Below are 17,399 nucleotides of genomic sequence, written 5' to 3'. Positions count from 1 at the left end.
TAGTGTTGTGTCAATTATGTTTTTTACTATAATAGTCCATTTTGTAATGGGTAGGGCCTGTCCACCTGGTATTTAATGTTTGTAGGGTTAGACTATATATAGTGCACCCATGCACCATATTATGGTATCGATTGTATTTTGCCATACTTGCCTTTACAATAGAAGTTCTTCATCGAGCTCTTCTAAGGCATTTATTATTAATCATGCGACACCATTTTGATCATTGCATTCATTGTTTGATTTACTTTTCTATTAAGAATCTTTTGATCAACTCTTAATTAATCTAACACATTGCTTCCAAACTTGTGATTGATGCGTCACAGTACACTACAAAATCCTCTAGGCCCTCTGGCAAGGTCAGAATTGGCACCTCACACAATCTCTGTCTCAGAGTCTTAAAAGTTGCCTGCTGCTCAGGCCCCCAACGAAACGCGACAATCTTTTTCGTCAATCAGGTAAAAGGAGCCACTATCATGGAGAAATCTTGCATGAATCTTCGATAATAACCCGCCGATCCAAGGAAACTCTACATCTCAGATGGAGACCTCGGAACTTCCCATATCATCACCGCCTCGATCTTGGCTGAATCGAACAAAATACCATTCTGATTGACAAGGTTCCCCAAAAATCGCACCTCGTGCAACCAGAACTCACACTTGGAGAGCTTAGCAAACAATCTCTCCCTCCTCAGAGTCTCAAATACCTCCCTCAGGTGCTCCTCATGATGCTCACGGGTCTTGAAATAGACCAGGATGTCATCAATAAACACAATCACATACCAATCCAACATTGGCCTGCACACGTGATTCATGAGATCCATGAATGCGGCTGGAGCATTGTTGAGCTCGAAGGGCATCACCACGAACTCGTAATGACCATAATAAGTCCGGAAGGATGCATTCTGCGTATCCTCCTCTCTCACCCTAATCTGATGATATCCTGAACACATATCAATCTTGGAACACTAAGATGCACTCTAAAGCTGGTCAAATAAATCGTCAATCCTTGGGAGTGAGTAGCGTTTCTTCACCGTTAGCTTATTTAACTCCCGGTAGTCGATACACATCCAATGTGACATATCCTTCTTTCACACGAACAAGATCGGAGATCCCCATAGTGAACTACTTGGCCTAATAAATCCTTTTTCTAACAGATCCTATAGTTGGCTAGACAACTCTAACATCTCTTGATGTGCTAACCGATAAGGTGCCTTGGCTATCGGGGCCGTACCAGGAACAAAGACAATTCAAAACTCCATCTGTCTCTCTAGAGGCACTCTAGGAAAATCCTCCGGGAATACATCTACGTACTCCCGAACAATTGGTACATCGTCCACAGTCGTCTTACCCTTCTCCCGGGTATCCATCACATAGGCAACAAATTTGGAACAACCGTGCTACAAATAACATCTGGACCTAACTGTTGGACATAGAACCAACCCACACTAAACACCCTCTCCTTAAATTACCAAGTCTCCCCTACTTTGGGTCTGAATACTCATCAACTGATGCTCACAATCAATCATTTCCCCATTGTGGCTCAGCCAATCCATCCCCACAATAACCTTTCTCTCACGTAGAGAAATTTGAACCAAATCAATCAAATACCACTCACTTAACAACTCCAGTACACAGCCCCGATGAACCCTCGATACCCGCACAAGATGATCATCAACAATCTCAACCTCTATTGGACAATCCAGCTCCCCCGGAGCATCGAAAAACCTCTTGTTGAGCATAAGCAATACAAAGGATCGGGTAGCCCCTGAATCAAACACTACCAAATCAGAGATACCATTCACAAGGAACGATCATAAAAACAAAAAATACAGATATAAGAAGGAAAACTAAAATAAATAAAGAGATAAGGAAAAGATGCATACCCGTCACCACGTCAGGTGCTGCACGAGCCTCCTTGGCTATCACTTGAAATGCCCTACTCCTCACAACAGGTGCCTCTACCTTGCCCTGACAGCCATCTGTAATTTGTAAGGTCGCCGAAGCAAGTGATGTAACTGGTCCTACTACTGCTAAAGTCGAACAATCGAGCTTTTTATGAACTGTATGATTGCAATGGAAGCAAATCAGACTTGATCACTAGGTGGGGGTTGTACAATCCCGACTAAAATGCCCAGTCTTGCCGTACTTGTAGCAGCCTGAACCAACTCCTCTACAAGCTTTGTCGTGTGACTTGTAGCACATGCCACAGTGGCCTTGACCTTGCCGAACCTTCTATATCGAATCAAATACCTTGGTCCTCTTAACTGAACCCTCAGAACCCTGAACCTGATCAGGCTTCCTCTTCTTCTCTGTAACAACGTAAATTTTCAAAACAATTTTTCATTTTTAAAACATTCATTCACACATAAAATATTGTCAAAACACATTGTATCAATTTTTATCATCACAAAACATCTCCCCAGAATCTCAAACATAAACTCCAACGCGTGTGTGTACGAATCATGTCGGCGCCTTCCCGCGCTCATCACTAGTACCTGAAACACATAACACAACAAGTGTAACCATAAATGCTTAGTGAGTTTCCCAAAATACCGCATACAACAAATACGCCACTCGAGGCCATAATACGACCTTCTGGTCATTGTGTCTCAGCGGGACCCTCCAGTCCCGTAGCTCGTTGGACCCTCTGGTCCGGTCATATCTCGTTGGGCCCTCCGGCCCGGTCTGTATCGTTGGACCCTTCGGTCTGGTCTATAACATCATATAACATACATATAACACATAGCACAAAATCTCATACATAACACATAGGACCCTCTGGTCTACACAATATACCACTCTATGTAACGTATAGTGAGAAGACTCACCTCGATGTCTCGGTAGTATCTGACTCGGAAGAAATGTGATCTAGCCTCCGCCTAATCACATAAAGTAAATACTCCCATAAATACAACTGTACTCCACCCTAAAAGTCAACAAGGTCAACGATCAAACTTTGACCTGACTCGTCGAATGCACTAGGGCGACTCGACGAGTCTACACGTGTCCACTGACTCTCTTAGTCCCCCTCTTGGCATGTCGAGTTCTTCCCCTGACTCGACGAGTTCCACCTGGCATGAATCGCAGGGCCACCCCAACTCAACTCGCCGAGTCTCAAGAACAACTCGGCGAGTTCCACTTGAACTCAGTCTCCCCTGACTCTCCCTGACTCACTGAGTTATTCCCCAACTCAGCAAGCCCACTCACTGGGTGATTAACGGGTAACCTTCATACTACTCGCCGAGTCTGTTCTTCGGACTCAGCGAGTTCATGCCATGCACAAACTCTATAGAACTCCTGAGGTCAGATCTGTTCCATACAATCCTAGATCTGGCCTCCCCAAGCCTGATAATCACGTAAAGTTCGGACCTTGGCACTCATATAACATCTAAATGGTCCAAAGTGGTGATTTAGCTCCAAAAATGACATCCCAAGCTCATGACTCCCAAAATGACTCATAAAGCTCCAATGGTTAAGGCCTCTGGACCTCTTTGGGTCCAGATCCAGAACACAAACTCGAGAAGGGACCAAATACTCTACTTAATTAACCTCTAAAAGGGTTACAAAACCCTAACATAAAGGATCAACACCAAAACTGAAGAAGGTCCGAGAATAATACCTTAATACAGTCTCTATGAACTCAAAAACCACCAAAATCGCACCTCCTTCAGCCTCCTCTTGCCTTGGTCACTTCCTTCTTGCAAAAACACCCACAAAAGGATCAAGAATGGCCTCTCCTTCCTCACAAATGATCTAGATCTCTTAGGGTTTCTCTCTGGGGGTTGGTGGCCGCAAATGACAGCCCTAAAGGCCTTTAAATAGGTCTCAAACCTTCGAAATTAGGGTTTCATTAAACACTTGGACTCGCCGAGTCCACTCGTGAACTCACCGAGTCCAGCTGTGAAATCGCATACGAATCCGCAACCATACTCGGTGAGTTTGGACGCCAACTCGCCGAGTCTCCCCATAAAACCCAAAAATAAAGGAACAAAATTTAATACCTGGGAATTTGGATGTTACAACTCTCCACCACTAGAATCAGACTTCGCCCTCGAAGTCTCATTCTGCAAACAACTCTGGATGCTGCTCCTGCATCTCACGCTCCGGTTCCCAAGTCAACTCTGACCCTTTCCGATGCTGCCACTGGACCTGCACCAGAGGCACCACCTTGTTCCTCAAAAACATGACCTTCCGATCCCTGATCGCCACCAGTCTCTCAGCATAATTCAGGCTCGCATCCACCTGAATATCTTCTAATGGCACCACTGCCGACTCGTCGGCTATACACTTTCGCAGCTGCGACACGTGGAAAGTGTCATGAATCTGACCCAACTCTGCCGGCAACTCCAAACAATAGGCTACTCTGCCTACCCTCGCGATCACCCTGAAAGGACCAATATATCGGGGACCCATCTTGCCCCTCTTCCTGAATCGGATCAATCTTTTCCAAGGAGAGACCTTCAGGAGCATGAAGTCGCCGACCTGAAACTCGAGCTCGGACCAGCGTCTGTCCGCATAACTCTTCTGACGACTCTGAGCGGTCAACAACCTCTGTCTGACCTGCTGGATCTGCTCTGTTATCTGAAGCACAATCTCGGTACTACCCATCACACGCTGCCCTACCTCTCCCCAGCAGATAGGGTCCGACACCTCCTCCCATACAACAGCTCAAAGGGCGGCATGCCAATGCTCGAATGATGGCTGTTGCTGTAAGAGAATTCCACCAAGGGCAAATCCATGTCCTAACTCCCGCCGAAATCCAACACACATGCTCGGATCATGTCCTTGAGCGTCTGAATCATCCGCTTACTCTGCCTGTCAGTCTTTGGGTGGTATGCGGTACTAAAATGCAGTTTCGTACCCAATTCCTCATGAAACTTCTTCCAAAATCTGGAAGTGAAACGTACATCTCGATCTGAGACAATCGAGATCGGCACTCCATGCCGCGAAACCACCTCTCTTACGTACATCTCTGCCAACTTCTCCGCGGAAGAGCTCTCACTGATGGCCGGGAAGTGAGCACTCTTCGTCAACCTGTCCACAATCACCCAAATTGCATCGACACCCCTCGCGGTCCTTGGCAATTTGGTGATGAAATCCATGGTAATCTGTTCCCATTTCCACTCGGGAATCTCTAATGGCTGCAGCTTACCATGTGGACGCTAGTGCTCGGCCTTTACCCTGCGACAGGTCAAGCACCTCTCTACAAACCATGCGACATCCCACTTCATACAGGGCCACCAATAATCCTTTTTCAAGTCTAAATACATCTTAGTGGCCCCGGGATGGATCGAGAATTTCGATCGATGAGCCTCCTCCATCAAAATGGTACGCGTGCTGCCCACGGACGGTACCCAAATCCGACCCTGAAATGTCATAAGCCCCGGCTATCGGTAACCAATTCTGATACCCACCCGACAACTCGCTCTCTCTTCTGGCTCTCTGGATTCACAACCTCAGCCTGGGACCCACGAATAGAATCCAACACCGGGGTCATCACTGTCAATCTCAAACAAACATCTCGCATTGGGGCGCCCTCCGCCCTACGGCTCAATGCATCAGCTACCACATTAGTCTTGCTCGGGTGGTATAGGATCTCATAATAATAATCCTTGACCACGTCCAACCACCTCCTCTGGCACGTTTTCAAGTTGGGTTGATCCATCAAATACTTCAAGCTCTTGTGGTCCGTGTATATCATACACCGAACCCCATACAGATAATGTCGCCAGATCTTGAGAGCGAACACTACCGCTCCCAGCTCCAAATCATGAGTAGGATATCTCGACTCGTGAGGCTTAAGCTGCCTCAATGCATATGCAATCACATGCCCCCTCTATATAAGCACTGCTCCCAATCTGGATATCGATGCATCACAATATACCACGAAATCTTCCATCCCTTCCGGAAGAGCTAACACTGGTGCTTCGCATAATTTCTGGCGAAGTGTCTCGAACGAGGTCTGCTGCTCCGGACCCCAAGAAAATGCAACACCCTTCCGGGTCAACTTGGTGAGTGGCACGGCGATCTTGGAGAAATCCTTAATAAATCTCCGATAATAGCCGGCCAAACCAAGAAAACTCCTGATCTCGGTGGGTAATCTCGGCACCTCCCACCTCATGACCGCCTCAATCTTGGCCGGATCGACCAATATCCCATTCTGGTTAATGAGGTGCCCTAGAAACTGAACCTCTCGTAACCAGAACTCACATTTGGAGAACTTGGCATAAAGCCTCTCCGATCTCATAACTCCGAGGATCTCCCTCAAATGCTCCTCATGCTGCTCTCTGGATCTCGAATACACCAATATGTTGTCGATGAACACGATCACTGATCGATCCAACATCGGTCAGCACACCCTGTTCATGAGATCCATGAACACCGCTGGTGCATTGGTGAGTCCGAAAGGCATCACCACGAACTCGTAATGCCCATAACGAGTCCGGAATGCTGTCTTCTGGACGTCCTCCTCCCGCACCCTCACCTGATGATACCCAGACCTCAAATCGATCTTGGAGAACCAAGATGCTCCCTGCAACTGATCAAACAAATCATCGATCATCGACAATGGGTAATGGTTCTTGACCGTTAGCTTATTCAGCTCACGATAATCAATGCACATCCGGAGCAAACCATCCTTCTTCTTCACAAAAAGAATAGGCACCCCCCATGGCGAACTGCTCGGCCTGATAAACCCCTTCCCCAGCAGCTCCTGAAGCTGGAAGGATAACTCCTGCATCTCCGGAGGCGCAAGGCGATAAGGCGTCATAGCGATAGGCGCAGCTCCCGGAACCAACTCAATACCGAACTCTACCTGCCTCTCCGGAGGCACACCCGACAACTCCTCTGGAAACACATCTGGAAACTCGCGCACTATCGGAACCTCATCAACTGACTTCGGTCTCTCTGAAACAACCCTCGCATCCATCACATATGCCACAAATCCTTTACAGCCCTGCTGTAGACTGTGTCTTGCTCTGGCGGCCGAACAAAATGCTGACCCCACACGTGTACCCTCGTCGTACACTATAAGAACTCCCCCACTAGGATCTCGAATCGTCACCAATTGACGCTCGTAGTCTATCACAGCTCCATATCGGATCAACCAATCCATACCCACTATAACACACACGTCCCCCATCACGATCGGAACCAAGTCTATCGGGAACTCCACATCGAAGATCTCAAGGACACGTCCTCGAATCACATCCAAAGCACACACTGCTCGCTCATCAGCTATGGAAACTTGCATAGGCCGATCCAACGCCTCTGGACGGATACTAATATGTTGACTAAATGCTACGGAAACAAACGACCGACTCGCACCCGAGTCAAATAATACCAACGCAGGCATAGAACTCAGAAGAAAAGTACCTACGCAAATCATCATATAAGCACAAAAACTTAACTCAAATAAAAGATGAAAAGAGAATACATACCAGCCACAACATCGGGTGCCGCACGGACCTCCTCTACGGTCAGCTGAAATGCTCTCCCACGAGCCTTCGGGGCCTCGGCCTTCACCGTCCGAACCTCGGTAGCCCTAGCAGCAGGCGCAAATCCCTAAAGAAGCTGTGGGCACTTGACCTTCCGATGGCCGGTTTGGTTACAATGAAAGCAAACCGAAAATCCCTTGGGGCAATCCCTCGCGATATGCCCCTCCTTTCCACACTTGTAGCACACCCCAGCCCTGCACGACCCCTCGTGACTCTTACCGCACTTCCCACAAGTGCGGCCCTTCGCGCCCCAAGATCTCGAATCAACGAGTCTAGCCCGCTTGACTGCCGGCTGAGACTGAGCCGGCCACCGATCCACCATCTGTGACTCGGCCTCCTCCCTAGCGTGAGTCTCCAACTCAATCTCCCTCTTCCGGGCATTTTCCTGAAGCTCAACAAATGTCCGATAAGTCGAGTTCGCACAAACTCCCAAATATCTCTCCTCAGCATGCTCAGATAACGGCTTATGCGAGCCTACTCAGATGACTCATGCTTAGGGCAAAACATCGCCCTCTCATGAAATTTCCTGGTGATCACTGCCACAGAATCAGTACCCTGCTTGAGGTTTAAGAACTCCTGAATCAACCATTCCTTCTCCACCAGGGGAACATACTCCTCTCTGAACATAGCGATGAACCTCTCCCAGGTCACCTCGGAAATCTCAGCCAAAGTGAAGTTCGCGTTCACGAACTTCCACCAATCCTTCGCTCCCAAGCGTAGCTGGTTCAAGGCGAACCGAACCCTTAAGTGCTTTGGACAAGAACACATATAGAAACATCCCTCGATGTTAGAGATCCACCTCATAGCAGCAATCGGGTCCTGCGTCCCATCGAACTCTGGTGGCTTCGTGTTGCTGAACTCCCGGAACAACAACGAGTCACCTCCCTGAGGTCTGGCAGCAGCAACAGCAGCAGTAGCTGCAACTGCAGCAGCCTCAGTCAGCGATGCGTACCGCTCATCAAAAGTCTCAATCAACGTGGTCTTGATGTCCCCAAACATCTCAGGAATCTCAGCCCGTATGGCAGCAGCCACCTCCTCATGAATCAATCGACGGATCTCCTCGTCGCTGACACCACTGCTCTCAGGTGTGTGTCGAGTCCTAACCATGATGTCTCTGAAATACAAAAAAAATTATCAGAGACTCGATCAAGCATACACATACTCGATGATGCAACCTTACTTGTCCTCGGTTGACCAAAATATTCTTACTTGGAATGCCCACTGATCCGGTGTCTTCAGTAGTACGGGCCCAATACTACTGACCACACCGCATCAACATTCACTCCAAGTCCTCCTCCATGGATTTTGGATTACAAGTACTCTATTCTCATGAGCTCCTAACTGCTATCTACTCGCTCTCAAAGCATCTCAGCAGAAGAAATCTCCTAGGCTAAGGCATCACAAATCAGGCCACTCTAGTCCTAATATGTATACTGTAACGCCCGGGTTTCAGGGCTAAGCATTTTTGTCAATGTAATAGTCTAGGTCAACTCTTGTAACTCTTTTTGAAGTAATAAAGATGAAATATTTGAGTATTATGTGAATTATATGTGTTTATTATTTAATTATAAATGTATAATTAATAAAGAATAAAAATGAGCGTCAACATTAAAGTGTAAGATAATCCCTATATCTCTACATAAAGTTGTAGAATATGTCTCAAGGTTTCCGTGCATATAAGGAACGCCGAAATCCGAGTTATAACGAAGAAGTTATGACCCGTCGAAGTTTCACGACAGAACCGGCACGATACCGGGAAGCGTGAATAGTGAATTTACGATAGAGCGAGATTTAGCCTTAGTGATCTAAACGAAAGTCGTAGAATATGTTAAACTAAGAACATCGATAAAAAGAACACCCAAATCTGACTTCGTATGAAGAAGTTATGAGATTTTAAATAGACCAATCCTGTCCCGGCTTGTTAAAAATATAACTTTAAAAATAAAGTCAAAATTAGCCGACGGAGTCTAAACGAAAGTTGTAGAGTACATCTTCATCTACGCGTGGATATAAAGAACGTCAAAAACGGAGTTCGTATGAACGAGTTACAAATTATAATAGCATATTTACGTATTAAAATAAAGTATAAATCATGTATACGTACACATATATATACATATGTATATATCATTAGAAAGGTATCGACGATGCGGTCATTATAAGACTAATGTTGAGTTCTTTCGACATTAGTTTAATACAAATATCATTAAATCCATTTATAATAGTATTATAGAGGGGTGTTTAGTTGTTTATATAACTAAAAGGTCATTAAGTAATTATGGAGGGTAGTTTTTGAAAATTCAATTAGTATAAATAAGAGCCTTGGGCTCTCATATTTCTTGCACCATTCTCTTGATTCAAGAGTCTTTCTCTCCTTATCCACCGAGCATTTCGGTCCCTCGTGATTCGACTTCTCTTTCTGTAGCTTAGTATAGTAAGGTGAGCGCTGAAGCGCTGCACGAATCTTTCTTAGAAAGATTCAGCGACGAAGTTCTGCCCCTGTAGAGCCCGACTCCTAGCTAAAACCCCCTTGTAAGTAAGTTATGTTTACCTTATTTTAATATAGCTTATATTTAAAATTAGTATTGTTATTATGAACTTATAATAAATATTTGAGCTATTATTATAACTTATATAAGTGTCATTATAATATTTTTTTTAACTACTCGCGGTACGGGGAATCTGGTTTAAAGGGCCGCATAGAGTTGTTGGATTTCAGAAGTGCTATATGCCAAAATGGTCCTGCCCTCCGGTGTTTTATGTCTGGCCCCTGTCTGTACATAGTGGTTGGAAAAAATTGTTTAACGCTTATATAATAATAATAATACTAAGACTAATAGTTGGTCACGGTAAATATTAGACTAAAATTTAGCGATAATAATGCTAGGTTTCGTCGAAGGAAAATAGAATCGTTAGAAGCAAGCGCTGCCCGATTTTGGAATCATCACCTTAACAAGTGAGTGCATAGTTACTTTCAACTTACACATAGATATGAAGTATTTTATATAAATTACGTGCTATGTGTGCATATTATCTGAATACTTGCTATCTATGCTAGATGAACGTTGTTATACATGTTTTCAATGATTTAAACTGTATATGTATTTTATATTTACGAAAATGTTGGGGTAAAACATGGGTAGATGCAATAGGTGATGTGTGATAAAATGATGAGAGGCCTCGATGTTGATGTTGTTGATTCTGTCATCTAGCGGAGTATGGATAACGACCACGGACTCTTCTAGACAGTCCAGTGGAACACTAGCAGGCTCGCAACCTGTAGGTGTTTGTGAACGATATGTTCACCGGTGTACTCCATCCCCCACATGGTTGCCTTTAGGACATTTATTGCTGAGGAATCCCCTTAGCAGTAGTGTCCGTCCCGATGATGATCCTTAGGCTAGGTCCCTTATGATAGGTGTTTAGGGACGTAAAGTGAGGATAACGGGAACGGGTAATCGGGTTATTGTTGATCGATGAAATTAATAAACTTATTTATTGTGGGTTGAAAACCCTATGTGCTCACTAGGCTCCCAAGCCTGACCCACTCAGTTTTATGTATTACAGGTAGTGGCGCATGAGCATAGGTGTGATGTTTTGGACGAGGGATTACGGATATAGGCCTGTAGATATGAAATAATGTAGTAAGGCTTATATTGTACTGTTTATGCTTTTGATCTGTACGAACATGACATCCCGAGTCTTTTAATGAAATACATTTCTATGGAAATGCTTTTGATAAATCTTTATCATATTTTTGTTTTGGGACAAATTCCGCAACACTTTCATTTAAAATGTAACTCTGATTTTTAAACAAAGCATAAACAAACCGGTCTTTTCTGGCCGTGATTTTGGGGATGTCACATATACCTAGCCTACTCTAGCATGCATAATGTAACATAACATATCTCATAACACATAATGTAAAGGTACTTTGGGGATTCACCGTTCGGGCGCTGGCTGATCGTACACACGGCTCTGCTCTGTTTGTCTCAAAACTCTTTTTACTCTTTTAAAAAATTTTACTTCATTATCAAAATTTTCCTCAAATCCTCAGTTTGAGTTCAGATACGCCCGAAGATAGGCTGACAATCGTGTCGTGTTCGGGTTGGCGTGTCGCGGGTTAGCGGGTTGGCGTGTCAAAATATGTCAACCCAAACACAACCCATTTAAATATACAGGTCACGGGTTGGCGGGTCATGGGTTGGCGAGTTTGGAACATAAACCCATATATGACCCACCAACCCATTTATTTAAACGGGTTCACAAGTTGGCGGGTTCGTGGGTCAGATTTGGGTTCATGGGTCCGAATTTTACATATTTAAGTCTTAAACATCCTAATGAATATTAAAAACATTCATAGAAACATGTTACAAACTTAGCTTTATAGGTTACGACTTATGACATTAGACCATTCACCACGAGTCATAATGTCAAAACAGTCAAATGGTTTATGAATAAATGGTATTTTTTGTAATACTTATTAAATATTAATACTTGATACATAAATACATTTAAAAATAAAATATTTTTTTATTAAGAATATAAACGGGTTGGCGGGTCAACCCGTTTATTTTTTGAGAAACCCATATATGACCCATTTAATAAACAGGTTGGCGGGTTGGCGGGTTGGCGGGTTGAAAAACTCAACCCAAACCCATTTATTTCGTGTCGTGTCGCGGGTCGTGTCGCGTGTCGTGTCGAGAATTGCCAGCCCTACCCGAAGATGCATCCGAATCCCTCAAACCAAGGCTCTGATACCAACTTGTAACAACGTAAATTTTCAAAAAAAATTTTCATTTTTAAAATATTGTCAAAACACATTGTATCAATTTTTATCATCACAAAACATCTCCCCAGAATCTCAAACATAAACTCCAACGCGTGTGTGTACGAATCATGTCGGCACCTTCTCGCGCTCATCACTAGTACCTGAAACACATAACACAACAACTGTAACCATAAATGCTTAGTGAGTTTCCCAAAATACCGCATACAACAAATACGCCACTCGAGGCCATAATACGACCTTCTGGTCGTTGTGTCTCAGCGGGACCCTCTAGTCCCGTAGCTCGTTGGACCCTCTGGTCTGGTCATAGCTCGTTGGGCCCTCCGGCTCGGTCTGTATCGTTGGACCCTTCGGTCCGGTTTATAACATCATATAACATACATATAACACATAGCACATAATCTCATACATAACACATAGGACCCTCTGGTCCACACAATATACCACTCTAGGTAACGTATAGTGAGAAGACTCACCTCGATTTCTCGGTAAGTATCTGACTCGGAAGAAATGTGATCTAGCCTCCGCCTAATCACATAAAGTAAATACTCCCATAAATACAACTGTACTCCACCCTAAAAGTCAACAAGTTCAATGGTCAAACTTTGACCCGACTCGTCGAGTGCACTAGGGCGACTCGGCGAGTCTACATGTGTCCATTGACTCTCTTAGTCCCCCTCTTGGCACGTCGAGTTCTTCCCCTGACTCGACGAGTTCCACCTGGCATGAATCGCGGGGCCACCATGACTCAACTCGTCGAGTCTCAAGAACAACTCGGCGAGTTCCACTTGAACTCAGTCTCCCCTGACTCTCCCTGACTCACTGAGTTATTCCCCAACTCAGCAAGCCCACTCACTGGGTGATTAACGGGTAACCTTCATACTACTCGTCGAGTCTGTTCTTCGGACTCGGCGAGTTCATGCCATGCACAAAATCTATAGAACTCCTGAGGTCAGATCTGTTCCATACAATCCTAGATCTGGCCTCCCCAAGCCTGATAATCACGTAAAGTTCGGACCTTGGCACTCATATAACATCTAAATGGTCCAAAGTGGTGATTTAGCCCCAAAAATGACATCCCAAGCTCATGACTCCCAAAATGACTCATAAAGCTCCAATGGTTAAGGCCTCTGGACCTCTTTGGGTCCAGATCGAGAACACAAACTCGATAAGGGACCAAATACTCTACTTAATCAACCTCTAAAAGGGTTACAAAACCCTAACACAAAGGATCAACACCAAAACTGAAGAAGGACCGAGAATAATACCTTAATACAGTCTCTATGAACTCAAAAACCACCAAAATCGCACCTCTTTCAGCCTCCTCTTGCCTTGGTCACTTCCTTCTTGCAAAAACACCCACAAAAGGATCAAGAATGGCCTCTCCTTCCTCACAAATGCTCTAGATCTCTTAGGGTTTCTCTCAGGGGGTTGGTGGCCGCAAATGAGGGCCCTAAAGGCCTTTAAATAGGTCTCAAACCCTGGAAATTAGGGTTTCATTAAACACTTGGACTCGCCGAGTCCACTCGTGAACTCGCCGAGTCCAGCTGTGAACTCGCATACGAATCCGCGACCATACTCGGCGAGTTTGGACGCCAACTCGCCGAGTCTCCCCATAAAACCCAAAAATAAAGGAACAAAATTTAATACCTGGGAATCCGGATGTTACATTCTCCATATACAAGTTAATCTCTCTCTCTCTCTTTGGATCTCGCCACCATATCCTCCAATGTCCTGCAACTGTATATACTCACAAACTTCCTGATATTGCTCTTCATCATATCGTGATACCTCGCCTTCTTGATCTCCTCATCTTCTACATACCATGCAATTAGCAATACCCTCTCACGAAACATAGCGGTGATCTCCGCCACCGACTCAGTAGTCTGACGAAGGTCCTGAAACTCCCTTGTCAACTGCTGAACCTTAATCACCGGTGCAAACTCAGCCCAAAACCTCTTCACAAAATCCTCCTAAGTCATAGAATCACACGCCTCGCCTCCCAAGGCGTGCCCAATCTCCTCCCACCAATATCGAGCTTTGCCTTTCTGAAGACAGGAAGCAAGTCTGGCATTCTCCTCCTTGGTGCAACAGCTAGTCTGGAAGGCATTCTTGAAATCCGCTAACCAACGCCTGCTCGTAATCGGGTCCTTCTTCCTAAATAACTCTGGGGATCCACATGCCTGGAACTCACGGAAAGTCAAAGTGCGAGCTCCGATCATCGCCACCATCTTAGATCGAAAAGTTCGCAATCGCTCATCCAGAATCTCCAAGATACCATCCTTGACCATACCAAGGATCACAGGAGTCTACTCAAGAATACTACAGGTAATCTATGCTGAAATGAACTCCCGCATCTGATCATGCATAAACCTGGCTCCAGAGCCCGAACCCGAACCATCACGAGCACCAGAGCCGCTACCATAACCATCTCGAGTGATCACCATACTGAAAATAAACCATATAAACCATTAGAACATACTCGAAGAATCCCATAGTCTTCAAGCTTCCTAGTATCTTCATGACTCTCCATGACTCGAGTACGAATCCTCTGCTTCTAGTAGTACAAACCCATACTACCTTCCACATCTATCCGTACTTTCCTCAAGGATCGCCCTGAATCCCCCAGGTTACTTCCCTAACAATTCAAATAGCCCTCAACAAAACAAGGCTCTCGGTAACAAATCACCTCCTAGGTTTTCCTAGGGCTACCACCACACCACTCTCCACCATCAACTGTAGAAGGAACTACCCTAACACCCTCTAACTAGCATACGAATATAGTTACATTCCACCGACACAAGATAATTCTTCGAATGAAAGGTCTCACACTACAACGGTTGGACTCAAACAAGAGTTGTGCAATAGGGTTAAACCTAACCTTCTAAAATTATCTACTCTCAATAATAAGTAACTTAGTGTATTCGCTTACTAGTTACTTGACATTAATGGAAACTCCTAAAAGCACAAAGCAAGGAACATTTGAGCATTGATTAATTAGAATCAAGGCATAACCTAAACAGACGATCGTATCATAGACTGATCATTACTAACATGCAAGTCTACAAGCATATACAATAGGCATATAAAGGCATCTCTCATATCATTATATCATGCAATCTTCAGTAGATCATTATCCCTTATCGAGCATGTGATTCACAGATTATCAATTCAAAGCATAACATAAAACATGTATGGGTAATTTGGGAAAACTTACTTGAGCTCGGTCAATTTCATGCACCACACCCATTTCTTTTTATTAGAAAACTCCTTTTTATAAAGCATTTATTTTTATGAAAATCTGCCCAAACCCTTAGTTGGAGTTCAGACATACCCGAGTGTATGCCCGAATCCATCAAACTAAGGCTCTGATACCAACTTGTAATGTCCCAAAATTCAAAACCAAAACTTTTTGTTTTCGTATTAATCAAAACATCAACCAACCGTGTTTAGTAAAACCAAATGGAAATCATAATGTATTCATAATATTCCAAAACACATCAGAGTCAAATAAGTGATAAGTCATTATGTGTGCGATGAGATCTTCTCGAGCTCTTCCCTTTTCGATCCAGAAGCACCTGAAACATAAATTGAAAACCGTAAGCATGAATCTTAGCGAGTTCCCCAAAATACCATATACCATACATATATTCTAGCTCAAGGCTATGCCGATTCTATTTCACCACCGGGTCTATTTCACCCCCGAGTCTATTTCAACTCATATGCCAGCTCAAGACTGTGCCGGGTCTATTTCACCCACGGGTCTATTTCACCCTCGGATCTATTTCACCCCCAGGTCTATCACTCCCGAGTCTAATTCAACTCATGTGTCAGCACAAGGCTGTACCGGGACTATTTCACCCAACATACATATAGAAAATAGGCACACATGCATACAACACATACAATAGGAGTCACAAAGACTACAAGCACAGAAAATTCCTATGTCTTACAATATAGTGAGAAAACTCACCTTATTATGTTGTTAGTCAATATATGCTCAGGCTGTTGAACTGGAGAATTCCCATACTAACCAACCAAATAAAACCCCAATTAATAATCGGGTCATAAACCATAACTGGGAATCTAGTTCATTGGCCCAAAACCCAGGGTAAAAGACCATTTTACCATTTTCTCACTTGGTCCAATATCTGGGGCCCAAACTGAATGGCACTAAAAGTCCAATAGTGGCCCAAATACTAAAGGTTACCTAAAGCCTAATATGGGCACAAATCCTAAAGGTTACCCAAAGCCTAACAATTGCCCAAAGTCAGAAAGGCTAGTGGCACAACAAGGCCCAAAACCCTAATAATCCAAATATGCCCAAACCACAAAGCCCAAGACCAGGCGTGGTACGCTACGCATACCAGAAGTATGATCAACGTGCTAGGTGGCTTGCCTGATCAAGGACTCTAACGCATACGCTTGTGTACTCTTGTATACGCCCAACCTAGGCGCCCATCAAGCACTTTTTCCGTTAAGCACTTAGTGCTTACAACCAGACGTCCAAACTTTAGATCCAATCTTTAGGGAATGTATTAATTCATAAAGTCATTAACTTTGAACCTTTTCATGGCTCAAAAGAACTCAAACCCTAGATTTATCATTCTACTTTTACCAAATGGACATAAACACATGCATGGTTGATCCACAACCATCAAGATGTTAACTTTATAGACTAGCGATCTCATAAACCTCAAGAGAGGCAACTCCTAATTTCTGAAGTGGAAGGATCCCACTAGATATCATTCATGGGAGTAAAAAGTGAACACAACTCCATAATACTAGATATAAGCATATAATGAGCAAGTTCCAAGATTTATACCTCAATGAAGCTGGAAATCATGACTAGACTCTGGATCAACAAGCTCTCCCTTTGTCAAAGCTCCTTCTTCAACCTCTTCTTCCTCAAAGCTCACTAAAACACACTAAAATACACACAAAGAGGGTCAAATCTTCTCTAGAAGGGTCATGGTCTTGAAATGAGGCTCAAAGGGTAATTGAGGTTGAGAAATGACGGGATCATTGGCTATAAGGTTGCTTAAATAGGGTCCAAACCCAAAAATTTAAGGGTTTTCCCTTGGTTTTGTACGCCCAACGTACTCCCACTTTTCC

The sequence above is a fragment of the Lactuca sativa genome, chromosome 4 (genome assembly GCF_002870075.4).
Source record: "Lactuca sativa cultivar Salinas chromosome 4, Lsat_Salinas_v11, whole genome shotgun sequence".
NCBI lineage: Eukaryota > Viridiplantae > Streptophyta > Magnoliopsida > Asterales > Asteraceae > Lactuca > Lactuca sativa.
The sequence above is the reverse complement of the archived record's forward strand: the minus strand, read 5'-3'. Positions refer to the sequence as shown.